Source organism: Lolium perenne, chromosome 7 (assembly GCF_019359855.2).
Source record: "Lolium perenne isolate Kyuss_39 chromosome 7, Kyuss_2.0, whole genome shotgun sequence".
NCBI classification, from domain to species: domain Eukaryota; kingdom Viridiplantae; phylum Streptophyta; class Magnoliopsida; order Poales; family Poaceae; genus Lolium; species Lolium perenne.
Genome location: NC_067250.2, coordinates 259,645,358 through 259,663,069, shown reverse-complemented (window position 1 = coordinate 259,663,069; position 17,712 = coordinate 259,645,358).

Genomic DNA, 17,712 nt, shown 5'->3' with positions numbered 1-17,712 from the left:
ACCAAGCTCTAGGCATTAGTGATTAAACCGGTATCTTAAAAAGATGAAAACCTGGCATGGTCTGTAGGATAGAATCCTCCAGACTATACCAGCTTCGGGGACTAATGTTGGGGGGATAACCCCCGGTATGCCAAAGGCATGCCAAACCGGATGGTTTAAGCCATCGAGATACCGGTTTAACTTTCTTACCGGAACAGAGGTAGGAGTTTGGCTAAGTGAAGCCAAGCCGGCATCCTTAAGGGGTATGCCAGAACCCGGTAAAGAAGATACCGGAGTGAAGGGCCTGTCGGCAGGACTGGTCAAAGATTCTCTTCAGGGCAAGAAGACAAGGATGAGCTAAGCAAAGTGGCTTTAATCAGAGCCCTGGCGCCAAAGAGAGGGATGACGCTCAAAGAAGCCGGAGGACATCAGCAGCCCTGATTAAAGAGGACCCCGGCGTCATCTGTGATTAAAGTAGCTTTGTAAAGTAGTTTGTCCAGTCAAAGATGCCATTAGGGTTTCTTGTTCTGTAAGCCACCCTCTCCCCTATATAAGGAGAGGGGGTACTGCCTCTTACAGGCGCGAGACCACAGGAAGGATTAGGCAATCGAACTTGTAACCATGTTGAGATCAATGAAGCTAGCGATCTAGTACAAAGTTCTTCCTCTTGTCTCTCTTCTTGTATACCGGCCTCTGGTTGTGTTCTTGAGGAAAGCATCCGGAAGTTCTTCCCATCTAATCGCAAACCCTCCCCCGAATCCTCTAGCGTCCATTCGGCCCCAATCTAAGCCATCCTATGGCATCTGCTCGTTCACCACGACGACAACATTATACCAATTACCACATGTAGCATTTTCTGTTTCCAACCATATAACAATTAACGAAGCAGTTTCAACCTTCGCCATGAACATTAAGAATAAAGCTAAGAACATATGTGTTCATATGCAACAGCGGAGCGTGTCTCTCTCCCACACAAAGAATGTTAGGATCCAATTTTATTCAAACAAACAAAAACAAGAACATAAGGATGCTCCAAGTAAAGCACATAAGATGTGACGGAATAAAAATATAGTTTTACTAGAGGTGACCTGATAATTTGTCGATGAAGAAGGGGATGCCTAAGGCATCCCCAAGCTTAGATGCTTGAGTCTTCTTGAAATATGCAGGGATGAACCACGGGGGCATCCCCAAGTTTAGAGTTTTCACTCTCCTTGATCATATTGTATCATCCTCCTCTCTTGATCCTTGAAAACTTCCTCCACACCAAACTCAAAACAAACTCATTAGAGGGTTAGTGCATAATCAAAAATTCACATATTCAGAGGTGACATAATCATTCTTAACACTTCTGGACATTGCACAAAGCTACTGAAAGTTAATGGAATAAAGAAATCCATCAAACATAGCAAAACAGGCAATGCGAAATAAAAGGCAGAATCTGTCAAAATAGAACAGTCTGTAAAGACGAATTTTTCTGGGGCACTAAACTTGCTCAGATGAAAATGCTCAAATTGAATGAAAGTTGCGTACATATATGAGGATCACTCACGTAAATTGGCAGATTTTTCTGAGTTACCTACAGAGAATACTACTCAAATTCGTGACAGCAAGAAATTTGTTTCTGCGCAGTAATCCAAATCTAGTATCATCTTTACTATCAAAGACTTTACTTGGCACAACAATGCGATAAAATAAAGATAAGGAGAGGTTGCTACAGTAGTAACAACTTCCAAAACACAACATAGCAGTAGCAAAAAATAAAAACATGGGTTATCTCCCAAGAAGTGATTTCTTTATAGCCTTTAAGATGGGCTCAACAATTTTAATGATGCACTCCCAAGAAATAAGAGTTGAAGCAAAAGAGAGCATCAAGAAGCAAATTCAAAACAAATTTAAGCCTAACCCACTTCCTATGAAAAGGAATCTTGTAAATAAACAAATTCATGAAGAACAAAGTGACAAGCATAGGAAGATAAAACACGAGTAACTTCAAGAATTTCAGCATATAGAGAGGTGTTTTAGTAACATGAAATTTTCTACAACCATATTTTCCTCTCTCATAATAACTTTCAGTAGCATCATTGATGAAATCCACAATATGACCATCACATGAAACGTTCTTATCATGGGCTACATGCATAAAAATATTACTCTCCACATAAGCATAATCAATTTTATTAGTAATAGTGGGAGCAAATTCATCACCATAATCATCATATATAGGAGGCAAAGTATCATCAAAGTAAATTTTCTCCTCCATGCTTGGGGGACTAAAAATATCATGCTCATCAAAACCGGCTTCCCCAAGCTTAGAATTTTCCATAGCATTAGCAACAATGGTGTTCGAAGCGTTCATACTAATAACATTGCTACTAGCATGCAAATAAGGTTCCATAGGTTTTTTAATTTTCGCATCAAACAATCCATGTCTTAACTCAGGAAATAGATTAAAAAGCTCACTGTTATTTTCCATTATGCCTAACTAGTGAAAAACAAGAAACAAAAAGATGCAATTGCAGGATCTAAATGAAATATCTTCGAGCACTCACACACCGGCAACAATGCTAGGAAATAGCTTAGTAGTCGGAGGATGTGAATACCTTTTACCTTACCTCCCCGACAACGGCGCCAGAAAATAGCTCGATGTCTACGCACGCTTCTATTCCTGTAGACAGTGTTGAGCCTCCAAGAGCAGAGGTTTGTAGAACAGCATCAAGTTTCCCTTAAGTGAATCACCCAAGGTTTATCAAACTCAGGGAGGTAGAGGTCAAAGATATCCCTCTCAAGCAACCCTGCAATTCCGATACAAGAAGTCTCTTGTGTCCCCAACACACCTAGTACACTTGTCAGATGTATAGGTGCACTAGTTCGGCGAAGATATAGTGAAATACAAGTAATATGAATGAATATGAGTGGTAATAACAATCTGAAATAAATAGGGCAGCGAGTAAACATGTAGCAGAACAATAAATAAACGGAGATTCGATGTTTGGAAACAAGGCCTAGGGATCATACTTTCACTAGTGGACACTCTCAACATTGCAATCATAATTGAATATAAATATAAGCACTTCACTATGCTATTCTGAATTACTCTCTGGCAGGATAACGAACACTAATTCATCATGTAGGCAAACCTTAAAGATGTATTCCCAAGTACTAATAAACACCCCACGCTGTCACTGTGAGCATTCATAGGAGGTACTAACACCACAATTTCATAGAGACATCCGAATCAAATCATAACTCAGTGAACAAGTATTCTGTGAAATATAGCCTAAGAGACCCACACGGTGCACACACTGTCACCTTTACACACGTGGGACAAGGAGTCTCCGGAGATCACATAAGTAAAATCCACTTGAATAGCATAACGACATCTAGATTACAAAGCTCATCATATGGATCTCAATCATGTAAGGCAGCTCATGAGATCATTGTATTGAAGTACATGAGAGAGAGATTAACCACATAGCTACCGGTACAACCCTTAGCCTCGAGGGAGAACTACTCCCTCCTCATCATAGGAGACAGCAGCGGCGATGAAGATGGCGATGGTGTCGATGGAGATGCCTTCCGGGGGCACTTCCCTGTCCCGGCGGCGTGCCGGAACAGAGACTTCTGTCCCCCGAATCTTGGCTTCGCGATGGCGGCGGCTTTGAAAGGTTTTCCGTATCGTGGCTTATTGGTGTCGAAGTTTTAGGTCACCAGGGCTTAAATAGGCGAAGAGGCGGAGTCGGAGGAGGCCTGGGGGTCCCACACAGTAGGGGGCGCCCCCCCCCCCTTGGCAGCGCCGCCTTGTGGGGTGGGGCCCCCCTGGCTCCCCTCTGGCCCCTCTTCGGTGCTCTGGAAGCTTCCGTGAAATATAAGATCGTGGGCCTTGATTTCGTCCAATTCCGAGAATATTTCCTGTGTAAGATTTCTGAAACCAAAAACAACAGAAAACAGGAACTGGCACTTCGGCATCTTGTTAATAGGTTACTTCGGAAAATGCATCAAAACGATATAAAGTGTGAACAAAACATGTAAGTATTGTCATAAAATAAGCATGAAATATCAGAAATTATAGATACGTTGGAGACGTATCATGCGGGTTCGGTGACCACCCTAAGATTCCGTAGTGGATCGAGGTCTTCCCCTTTGGTGGGAAGGGCCGAGGATCATACGGTGAGGCCTTCGAAGCGTTTGGAGTGATTTGTCCTCCACACCGCTCCAACGGAGACTGGCACTCGCAAGAGTGTGAACTTCGGGATACATCGCCGTCTCCGCGTCACCTCGGTTATTCGTATACCCGATCTATTTACTTATGCACCTTACTTTGTGATAGCCTTCGTGCTTGAAGTTATATATCTTGCTATCACATAGTTGTTTGTATTGCTTAGCATAAGTTGTTGGTGCACATAGGTGAACCCTAGTTATATAGGTTTTGTGGTTGATAAATTAAACACTAGTTTTATTCCATATTTGTTAAACCATAATCGTAGAAGTTTTAAACCGCCTATTCACACCAACCCTCTAGGCGGCATCTGTGTCCTTTCTCCCGCGCCTTGCGAGCGGAGTCATCCACAACTTCGCAAGCTTGTCGGCAGGAAACTGTGGAATAGGGGTGAAAACGGAATGGATTATTTCCGACCGACCAGAGGCTAATTGATGGCAAAAAACGGATTCGATCGATAGTTGGCAGATACGACTAGCTATTAACGGATACAGAAAAGGATATGGTTTTACTAACATTCACCAGTATCCGAATATATAACGTATTTTCACGGTTATATTTGACCAATATCTGACAAAATATCCGGCAACCAATACATCAAATCATAGGCACACAAATATATAAAATTGTAGCACATACCACAATTGTCAATCCTAACGATGTAACCTTCCCTCCTTAAATTGCCCCTACCCCATGGTCGGTAGCTCCTTGTAGCATCTATTTCCAATTTGTAGAAGATTTTTTACAAGTTAATTTTACGCCACTAGTTAAAAATAGATCCGATAAAATATAATATATCCGCAACTGAACCGTAATCGCCCCGTATTCGTAACTGATAGACTCCGGTTCTATATTTGTATCTGCACACTATCCAGACCGATTCCAAATCCAAATAAAAAACGGATACAAATACGGTTTCAGTAATATTTGATCGTATCCGCTTTGTTTACACCCCTAGTGTGGAACATTATTGCACGTCTGGCCTTCTTACCCTTCTTCTTGACATGCAGTCATGCACGAAGTCATTCCTGAGTCTCGAAGGAGTTCTCCAAGACGCGATGGTAAGCTTCTTCCTCCCACCACGCCGAGTCATCGACACGATGGACTCATCCACCATCATATGCGTGATGCATCTTGACACCTTCAACCAGGATTATGGATTGTAGTATTCTAAGCTTTTTTCCTAAAAGACATACGTTTAATCAAACCTTGGGCAACACTAATAAAAGGATTTAAGGAAATTTCTACAATACTTACTACTTAGTTTTATTTCAGGTTTACCGGATCTTTTCAGTTTATTTTGTTTGGTGTTCTATTTAATGGATGGAAATAAGAGATGGTCAAGGATTCTCCTGCAGCTATACATACATATGTAATTAAGATATAAATGAAGCACAATATTGTGTAGACGATAAAATAGTGATAAGAGTTGTGAGCATCACATCCGTAAATACTATTATCCCTAAGACCAGAGTAACATCTTGATCCAACTGTTGTACCCACAACCGCGAGTTACAACCGTTATTAAGTAAAACATACCAAACCATTAAGATAGATGATATTCTTGTATATCCCAAGCGAGTCACTAAGCGAGTACCATTACTTTCCCCTTTTTTTCATTGGGGTTTCGAGGTAAAACATTGTTCTCTACTTATCTCACATCTTCCCTTGATCAATGTAGAGTGGCTCGGGTACCTACTACCATTGTTCCAAAAATTGGTCGAGATACGGATTTATTGTGGATCAGGTGGTAACCGATAAGATTTTAGCATACCAACCACCGATATTTCGTCCAATTTTCTGCATTAGAGCCGATATTTCACCCGATTTTCACTCTCATGACCGATATTCGGGCTGATTATCAGTGAAACTTCAATTAATTTGGTATGACAGTCGATATTTGTGTCCTATGGTTTTGTAGAATTATGCATTAGCTCAAATTTTCCATTATTATTGATTCCAATGCAAGGAGTCAAGGTAATACTTATGTGCAATTCTCCAATATTATTTTTTGCATAGCATATTATAGAAAATTTAGTGTCAAAAATTAGGATTTACAAAAGAAATAAGTCGATAAATGGCTGACCGATAAAATCGAGTAATCGACCGATAAACGATTAATCTCCATTTTAAGGTCGACAGATAAGTTAAGATTAACGATTTCTTAAACATTACCTACAAGTCTTCGAATCGAGGCAAAGAGATAAGTATACAAGATAACAAAGCTTCTATTCAATCACTACAAAAATACTCCTATATGATAAGATGCACATGAACGTTGCGAGGATTCGCCTCAACTCGCATCCCGTGAGAACTACTCACACATAATAACAATATCAAAGATAAAAATATTTGTTGCAAATACTTAGATTAAAATAAAAAATTCTTACAATGATTGTCAATTCTCAAGGAAATCTCTACTACAAGGTGATGGCTACGGCTATAGAGGGGATTGGAGAGGATATGGATTGCTCTCCACGCAACTTCCCCTCCCCCCATCGTCTTTTTTTGCTTTGTAAAATACATAAGAAATAGATAGAAATTTTAAAAAACAAAATACTTTGAGGTTCCCATGTATTATATCATCTAGTTTTAATGAGAATTAACAAACATGAATTTCGATTTTTTTTTTGCAAAATTACGTTGTGTATCGGTAAAACTAGATTTCTGGTTGCATACGAACTCGAAAAAACGCACAATATATCAAAATGACCGGGAGAAAATTCTACATCCGAATTTACCCGGGTTTACCCGATTAGCAAAATTTTTAGAATCAGCAAATTCGAAAAGAGTAAAATGTTACGATAAAGTAAATATTTTTCCCTGCAAAAGTGAAAAATTCGAAAAAAAATTCTGTGGCGCACCAAGTGCACATGCGCCAGAGAATTCTAGTGCTGAAATTTAAATTTCCCTTCACCTCTACTTCTCCTCCACTTCTCCTCCTCGCCTCCACCCGGCAACCTCCTATCCCTCCTCCTCCTCCACCCACCCACCTCCGGTCGGCCTCCTCCTTCTCCTCCTCCACCCACGTCAACCCACCCCCACCCCACCCATCCACCCACCTCCGACGACCTCCAGCAAATAAAAAAAAATCCGGCGAAATTCCGGCGGCCCCAGATCTAGATCTAGATCTGGCGGCCATTTTTTTTGAAATTCAAAAATAAATTTGTGACGCACTGATACGTCCAAAACGTATCTACTTTCCTGAACACTTTTGCTATTGTTTTGCCTCTAATTTGTGTATTTTGGATGCAACTAACACGGACTAACGCTGTTTTCAGCAGAACTGTTCTGGTGTCTCGTTTTTTTGCAGAAATCCAACTTTCAGGAAAATCCTCGGAATTTATGCAGAAGGTCCTATTTTCCCAGAATATTGGCGGAGCCAGAAGGGCAAGCCAGGTGGGGGCCCGAGGGCCCCACACACTAGGTCGGCGCGGCCCAGGAGGGGCCCGCGCGGCCCTAGTGTGTGGCGGCCTCGGTCAGCCCCCGACGCCCTCCTTCGGACTACTTATTGCCTTCGACCTAAAAATCGCGACCGGGAAGTCGAAGTCGCCAGAAAGCCTCCAGAACGCCGCCACATCGCAAAACTCCGTTTCGGGAGCCAGAAGTCTCCGCTCTGGCACTCCGCCGGGACGGGGAATTGGAGGAGATCATCGCCATCATCATCACCGACGCCTCTCCATCGACCAGCAATGTTTCCCCCATCCATGTGTGAGTAATTCCCCCGCTGTAGGCCGAAGGGGATGGTAGGGATTGGATGAGATTGGTCATGTAATAGCATAAGATTGATAGGGCATAGTGCCTAGTGTCCGTAATTGGTACTTTGATGATATTGTTGCAACTTTTTATGCTTAATGCTTGTCACTAGGGCCCGAGTGCCATGATCTCAGATCTGAACATGTTATTGTTTCATCATGATATTCATTGTTTTATGATCTTACCTACAAGTTGTATACACATGTCGCTGTCCGGAACCAATGGCCCCGAAGTGACAGAAATCGGGACAACCGGAGGGGATGGTAGTGATGTGAGGATCACATGTGTTCACGGAGTGTTAATGCTTTGCTCCGGTACTCTATTAAAAGGAGTACCTTAATATCCAGTAGATTCCCTTGAGGCCCAGCTGCCACCGGCTGGTAGGACAAAACATGTTGTGCAAGTTTCTCATTGCGAGCACGTACGACTATAATTGGAACACATGCCTATTGATTGCTTTGTACTTGGACACCGTTTTATTATTATCTGCAAATACCCTGCTATGATTGTTACATGAGTTTCTCTCATCCATGCAACGCCCGTTATCCGTCCCCGTGCCTACAGCATTTTAATCCTGCTGTTTACTATAATCACTACTGCTGTCTGTGTTACTCTGCTGCTATTATTTCACTACTGCTACTGCTATAAAACTGTTACTACTGATAAACTCTTGCGAGCAAGTCTGTTTCCAGGTGCAGCTGAATTGACAACTCCGCTGTTAAGGCTTTCAAGTAATCTTTGTCTCCCCTTGTGTCGAATCAATAAATTGGGATTTACTTCCCGCAAGACCGCTACGATCCCCTATACTTGTGGGTCATCAAGACTGTTTTCCGGCGCTTTTCGTTGCAAGGAGCATAGCTTTATTTGGAAGTTCACTTGGATTGATATTGTTCGCTGCAAATTCTCCATCATGGGTAAAACTCGCGATCCTAAAGTCGCCATATTACCATCCACTACAAGAAAATGTACAACTCTAAGTACCTCTGCTACTCTTGATTCACCATCTGTGATAAGTCAACTTGTTTCACCGCCGCAAGCTTCACTTGCTGGTACGTCTGCTGAATCTGAAAAATCTCATAATATTGAGAATGTTTCTGCTGTGCTTGATGATAGTGGTTCATTGGGATCCTTTCTAGATGCTACAATTGCTAGGTCTAGACAAATTGAAAATGCTGAAACTCCTAATGAAAATGCTACTACACCTGTTAATTCACCTGAACTTGATTATTCTAGTGACGATCCTGATGAGGATTATGTGGAGCTTAATGATGATTTTATTAATAGATGCAATGCTACTGCTGATGCAAGAAAAAATTGAAAGTTTCTCACACAATATACTGTTAGACATAAGTTATCTCCTGATCCTAAATTTGCCACATCTCCTATATGCATTAAGGATAAAGATTATGATTTTTCTCTTGATCTATCTCATATAGCTATTGTAGAGAACACACACTTTTGTGGTACTGAAAAAGAAAGTGCTGTAGAACACATGATTGAACTTTCTTCTATGAGTAGCTTGTTTTCTGATGATGTCAAGATGCGTACTTACTCTGTCGCTAAATTTTTTCCTTTCTCATTAAAGGATGATGCTAAAACTTGGTATAATAATTTGCCTCCTGGTTCTATTAGAAGTCCAACTGAGCTGCGTGATGTTTTCTTTCGAAAATACTTTCCTGCTAGTGCTCAACATATTGCTTTACAGAAAATTTATAGGTTTGACCAGGGAGATGAAGAGAAATTGCCTGAGGCGTGGGCGAGATTTTGTTCTCTTATCAGGGCTCGACCTGGACATGATTTAGAAAAGAATGATTTACTTGATATATTTTATAGTGGACTAACCATTGAATCAAGAGCATATTTGGATAGTTGTGCTGGTTGTGTTTTCAGGAAAAGAACTCCAGACGAAGCTGAAGAATTATTGGCTAGAATAAGCCGGAATCATGATGATTGGAATACACCTGAACCTCCAATGATGTTAAGATGCTTGTTAAACATTTTCAAATGATTCAAACTCAAATTGATCAACTCACTAAAATTCAAAATGACTTGTTAAAAAATAATCCTAAAGAGAAACATGCTTATGAAGTAACAACTAGAGGTGGTGTCTCTACCCAAGATCCTCTATATCCTGAAGGGCATCTGATACGTCTCCGACGTATCGATAATTTCTTATGTTCCATGCCACATAATTGATAATATCTACATGTTTTATGCACACTTTATGTCATATTTATGCGTTTTCCGGAACTAACCTATTGACGAGATGCCGAAGGGCCAGTTGCTATTTTCTGCTGTTTTTGGTTTCAGAAATCCTAGTAAGAAAATATTCTCGGAATCGGACGAAATCAACGCCCAGCATCTTAGAATCCCCGGAAGCATCCAGAACACCCGAGAGTCGCCAGAGTGGACCCACAGGGGGCCCAGGAGGTAGGCCGGCGCGGCCCAGGGCCTGGCCGCGCCGCCTTACCGTGTCACCGCCTCTTCGACCCTCTGACGCCGCCTCTTCGCCTATTTAAGGGTCCTCGACCTAAAACTTCGAGACGGAAAAACCACGGGACGAGAAACCATCCAGAGCCGCCGCCATCGCAAAGCCAAGATCTGGGCGACAGGAGTCTCTGTTCCGGCACGCCGCCGGGACGGGGAAGTGCCCCCGGAAGGCTCCTCCATCGACACCACCGCCATCTTCATCACCGCTGCTGTCTCCCATGAGGAGGGAGTAGTTCTCCATCGAGGCTCGGGCTGTACCGGTAGCTATGTGGTTAATCTCTCTCCTATGTACTTCAATACAATGATCTCATGAGCTGCCTTACATGATTGAGATTCATATGAGTTTTGTATCACTATTCATCTATGTGCTACTCTAGTGATGTTATTAAAGTACTCTATTCCTCCTGCATGATGTAATGTGGACAGTGTGTGCATCATGTAGTACTTGGCGTAGTTTATGATTGTGATCTCTTGTAGATTATGAAGTTAACTATTACTATGATGGTATTGATGTGATCTATTTGGTTATGTTGATCTATCTTGCACTCTAAGGTTATTTAAATATGAACATCGAATATTGTGGAGCTTGTTAACTCCGGCATTGAGGGTTCGTGTAATCCTACGCAATTAGTGGTGTTCATCATCCAACAAGAGGGTGTAGAGTCTAGCATCTATCTATTTATTCTGTTATGTGATCAATGTTGAGAGTGTCCACTAGTGAAAGTATAATCCCTAGGCCTTGTCCCTAAATACTGCTATCGCTGCTTGTTTCTTGTTTTCTTGTGTTTCTACTGCCTGCAATATTACCACCATCAACTACACACCAGTCCTGGATAGCAAAGCACTTTTTTGGTGCCATTGCTACTGCTCATATTTATTCATACCACCTGTATTTCACTATCTCTTCGCCGAACTAGTGCACCTATTAGGTGTGTTGGGGACACAAGAGACTTCTTGCTTTGTGGTTGCAGGGTTGCTTGAGAGGGATATCTTTGACCTCTTCCTCCCTGAGATCGATAAACCTTGGGTGATCCACTAAAGGGAAACTTGCTGCTGTTCTACAAACCTCTGCTCTTGGAGGCCCAACACTGTCTACAAGAATAGAAGCTCCCGTAGACATCAAGCACTTTTCTGGCGCCGTTGCCAGGGAGGAAAGGTAAAAGGCACTCATACTCCGGTTCAGGAGTAACGATGCTTTTACGGCGCCATTGTATTTGTGCTCGAAGCTATTTCCTTTAGATCCTGCAATTGCATCTTTTTGTTTCTTGTTCTACACTAGTTAGGCATAATGGAAAACAACAAAAATATGAGAGATCTTTATGAACTTTATCTTGAATTAGGACATGATGTGTTTTAAGAGAGAATTAAAAAACCCATGGAACTTTATATGCATGCTAATGGGAATGTTATTAATATGAATGCTTTGAACACCATTGTTGCTAATGCTATGGAAAATTCTAAGCTTGGGGAGGTCGGTTTTGATGAAAATGATCTCTTTAGCCCTCCGGGTATTGAGGAGAAAGTTTATGTTGATTATGATATGCCTCCCATATATGATGATTATAATGATAGTAGCCTTTTGGTGCCGCCTACTATGGAGAGTAAATTTGATTATGATTACAATATGCCTCCTATATTTGATGATGATAATAATAATGATAGCTACTTTGTTGAATTTGCTCCCACTATTACTAATAAAATTAATTATGCTTATGTGGAGAGTAATAATTTTATGCATGAGACTCATGATAAGAATGCTTTATGTGATAGTTATATTGTTGAGTTTGCTCATGATGCTACTGAAAGTTATTATGAGAGAGGAAAATATGGTTGTAGAAATTTTCATGTTACTAAAACACCTCTCTATGTGCTGAAATTTTTGAAGCTACACTTGTTTTATCTTCCTATGCTTGTCACTTTGCTATTCATGAACTTGTTTATTTACAAGATTCCTATGCATAGGAAGCATGTTAGACTTAAATTTGTTTTCAATTTGCCTCTTGATGCTCTCTTTTGTTTCAAATACTATTTCTTGCTAGTGCATCATTAAAACTGCTGAGCCCATTTTAATGGCTATAAAGAAAGAACTTCTTGGGAGATAACCCATGTGTCATTTTGCTACAGTATTTTTTTTATATTTGTGTCTTGGAAGTTGTTTACTACTGTAGCAACCTCTCCTTATCTTAGTTTTGTGTTTTGTTGTGTCAAATAAAGTCTTTGATAGCAAGGTTGATACTAGATTTGGATTACTGCGCAGAAACAGATTTCTTGCTGTCACAAATCTGGGCACAATTCTCTGTAGGTAACTCAGAAAATTATGCCAATTTACGTGAGTGATCCTCAGATATGTACGCAACTTTCATTCAATTTGAGCTTTTTCATTTGAGCAATTCTGGTGGCTCAATAAAATTCGTCTTTACGGACTGTTCTGTTTTGACAGATTCTGCCTTTTATTTCGCATTGCCTCTTTTGCTATGTGGGATGGATTTATTTGTTCCATTGACTTCCAGTAGCTTTAAGCAATGTCCAGAAGTGTTAAGAATGATTGTGTCACCTCTGAACATGTGAATTTTTTATTATGCACTAACCCTCTAATGAGTTTGTTTCGAGTTTGGTGTGGAGGAAGTTTTCAAGGGTCAAGAGAGGAGGATGATACAATGTGATCAAGAAGAGTGAAAGCTCTAAGCTTAGGGATGCCCCGGTGGTTCATCCCTGCATATTTCAAGAAGACTCAAGCATCTAAGCTTGGGGATGCCCAAGGCATCCCCTTCTTCATCGACAAATTATTAGGTTCCTTCTCTTGAAACTATATTTTTATTCGGCCACATCTTATGTACTTTGCTTGGAGCGTCTGTGTGCTTTTGTTTTTGCTTTTGTTTGAATAAATGCTTGTGTGGGAGAGAGACACGCTCCGCTGGTTCATATGAACACATGTGTTCTTAGCTTTTAATTTTCATGGCGAAGGTTGAAACTGCTTCGTTAATTGTTATATGGTTGGATACGGAAAATGCTACATGTAGTAATTGCTATAATGTCTTGGATAATGTGATACTTGGCAATTGTTGTGCTCATGTTTAAGCTCTTGCATCATATACTTTGCACCTATTAATGAAGAAATACATAGTGCATGCTAAAATTTGGTTTGCATATTTGGTCTCTCTAAAGTCTAGATAATTTCTAGTGTTGAGTTTGAACAACAAGAAAGACGGTGTAGAGTCTTATAATGTTTACAATATGTCTTTTATGTGAGTTTTGCTGCACCGGTTCATCCTTGTGTTTGTTTCAAATAACCTTGCTAGCCTAAACCTTGTATCGAGAGGGAATACTTCTCATGCATCCAAATACTTGAGCCAACCACTATGCCATTTGTGTCCACCATACCTACCTACTACATGGTATTTCTCCGCCATTCCAAAGTAAATTGCTTGAGTGCTACCTTTAAACAATTCAAAATTTATCACCTCTGATTTGTGTCAATGTTTTATAGCTCATGAGGAAGTATGTGGTGTTTATCTTTCAATCTTGTTGGGCAACTTTCACCAATGGACTAGTGGCTTCATCCGCTTATCCAATAATTTTGCAAAAAGAGCTGGCAATGGGATTCCCAGTCCCAAATTAATTAATAAAAATAGACACTCCTCCATGGTATATGATTGATGGACGGCACCCGAAGGATTCGGTTAGCCATGGCTTGAGAAAGCAAAGGTGGGGAGGAGTGTCATCATAATAAAACTAAAATAAAAAGGCACTCCTTCATGGTATGAGATTGTTGGCAGGCACCCGAGGATTCGGTTAGCCATGGTTTGTGAAAGAAAGGTTGGAAGGAGTGCCACCCAAAAATAAAAATCATTCATGGGAGCCGCTCTTTGAAGGTTTGTCTGGCAAGGGGGTTAGAGTGCCCATTACCATTCGTTGACAACAACATACACCTCTCAAAACTTTATTTTTATGCTCTCTATATGTTTTCAAAACCAAAGCTCTAGCACAAATATAGCAATCAATGCTTCCCTCTGCGAAGGGCCATTCTTTTACTTTTATGTTGAGTCAGTTCACCTATTTCTCTCCACCTCAAGAAGCAAACACTTGTGTGAACTGTGCATTGATTCCTACATACTTGCATATTGCACTTGTTATATTACTTTACATTGACAATATCCATGGGATATACATGTTACAAGTTGAAAGCAACCGCTGAAACTTCGTCTTCCTTTGTGTTGCTTCAATACCTTTACTTTGAATTATTGCTTTATGAGTTAACTCTTATGCAAGACTTATTGATGCTTGTCTTGAAGTACTATTCATGAAAAGTCTTTGCTATATGATTCATTTGTTTACTCATGTCATTTACATTGTTTTGATCGCTGCATTCATTACATATGCTTACAATAGTATGATCAAGGTTATGATGGCATGTCACTCCAGAAATTATCTTTGTTTATCGTTTACCTGCTCGGGACGAGCAGAAACTAAGCTTGGGGATGCTGATATGTCGATAATTTCTTATGTTACATGCCACATTATTGATGATATCTACATGTTTTATGCACACTTTATGTCATATTTATGCGTTTTCCGGAACTAACCTATTGACGAGATGCCGAAGGGCCAGTTGCTATTTTCTGCTGTTTTTGGTTTCAGAAATCCTAGTAAGGAAATATTCTCGGAATCGGACGAAATCAACGCCCAGCATCTTAGAATCCCCGGAAGCATCCAGAACACCCGAGAGTCGCCAGAGTGGACCCACAAGGGGCCCAGGAGGTAGGCCGGCGCGGCCCAGGGCCTGGCCGCGCCGCCTTACCGTGTCACCGCCTCTTCGACCCTCTGACGCCGCCTCTTCACCTATTTAAGGGTCCTCGACCTAAAACTTCGAGACGGAAAAACCACGGGACGAGAAACCATCCAGAGCCGCCGCCATCGCGAAGCCAAGATCTGGGGGACAGGAGTCTCTGTTCTGGCACGCCGCCGGGACGGGGAAGTGCCCCCGGAAGGCTCCTCCATCGACACCACCGCCATCTTCATCACCGTTGCTGTCTCCCATGAGGAGGGAGTAGTTCTCCATCGAGGCTCGGGGCTGTGCCGGTAGCTATGTGGTTAATCTCTCTCCTATGTACTTCAATACAATGATCTCATGAGCTGCCTTACATGATTGAGATTCATATGAGTTTTGTATCACTATTCATCTATGTGCTACTCTAGTGATGTTATTAAAGTACTCTATTCCTCCTGCATGATGTAATGTGGACAGTGTGTGCATCATGTAGTACTTGGCGTAGTTTATGATTGTGATCTCTTGTAGATTATGAAGTTAACTATTACTATGATGGTATTGATGTGATCTATTTGGTTATGTTGATCTATCTTGCACTCTAAGGTTATTTAAATATGAACATCGAATATTGTGGAGCTTGTTAACTCCGGCATTGAGGGTTCGTGTAATCCTACGCAATTAGTGGTGTTCATCATCCAACAAGAGGGTGTAGAGTCTAGCATCTATCTATTTATTCTGTTATGTGATCAATGTTGAGAGTGTCCACTAGTGAAAGTATAATCCCTAGGCCTTGTCCCTAAATACTGCTATCGCTGCTTGTTTACTGTTTTACTGTGTTTCTACTGCCTGCAATATTACCACCATCAACTACACACCAGTCCTGGATAGCAAAGCACTTTTTTGGTGCCATTGCTACTGCTCATATTTATTCATACCACCTGTATTTCACTATCTCTTCGCCGAACTAGTGCACCTATTAGGTGTGTTGGGGACACAAGAGACTTCTTGCTTTGTGGTTGCAGGGTTGCTTGAGAGGGATATCTTTGACCTCTTCCTCCCTGAGATCGATAAACCTTGGGTGATCCACTTAAGGGAAACTTGCTGCTGTTCTACAAACCTCTGCTCTTGGAGGCCCAACACTGTCTACAAGAATAGAAGCTCCCGTAGACATCAGCATCCCAAAAGAATTGAACAAGATTCTCAACGAATTGAACCTAGTGCTTCTTCTAAGAAGAAAAAGAAGAAGAAACATAAAAATGTTGTAGAATCCTCTGAACCTGTTAATGATCCTAATAGTATTTCTATTTCCGATGCTGAAACTGAAAGTGGTAATGAACATGATAATGATAATGATAATGATAAGAATGATGCTTCTGATAAAGAAGAGGTTGAAGATGAACCTGAAAAGCATGCTAAAAATAAAAAGTATACTAAAGAAGAGTTTATTGCTAAGAAGCATGGTAATGAAAGAGAACCTTGGGTGCAAAAGCAAATGCCTTTTCCTGCTAAGAAACTAAAATCAAAGGAAGAAGAACACTATAATAAATTTTGTGATTGGATGAAACCTTTATTCTTGCAAATCCCTTTGACTGATGCTATTAAATTGCCTCCTTATTCAAAGTATATGAAAGATATTGTTACTAACAAAAGGAAAATCCCCAATGAGGAAATTTCCACTATGCTTGCTAATTACTCTTTCAATGGCAAAGTGCCAAAGAAGTTGGGCGACCCAGGTATACCTACTATTCCTTGTTCTATTAAGAATAATTATGTTAAAACTGTTCTATGTGACTTGGGAGCCGGTGTTAGTGTTATGCCTTTTTCTCTTTATAAGAGACTTTATTTAGATAAGTTGATACCTACTGATATATCTTTGTAAATGGCTGATAAATCTACTGCTATTCCTGTTGGTATATGTGAGGATGTTCCTGTTCAAGTTACTAATAACTGCTTGATATTAACTGATTTTGTTGTGTTGGAAATGCCTGAAGATGATAATATGTCTATTATTCTTGGGAGACCTTTTCTTAACACCGCAGGGGCTATTATTGATTGCAATAAAGGAAAGGTTACTTTCAATATTGATGATAAGGAGCATACCGTCTATTACCCCAAGAGGATTGATAAAGTATGTGGAGTCAATACTATTTCTAATGTGAGAACTATCAAAATTGGAACTATTGATTGTCCTATATATGAGCCTAAAGAAGGTTATCAAAGTCTTATGATTGGATCCATATCAATACAATTCAAGGTAACATGATTGATTTGAAGTTTATTTCTTCATATGCTATGTAAAATTTATTTGGTGGCAAGACTTGATCAACCTTGTTAACAAATACCTTTTATATGCATAGAGGAGGTAAACAACATCTCTTTCTTCCTCCACTTGCTTTACTTGCGGTAGCACTTTTGATTTGCAAAGTTCCTTAGTTAATTAGAGATTTCAAAAAATTTCCTGGCCAGTAATAATAAACTTAATACCCAGAAATGTGCATTTTTC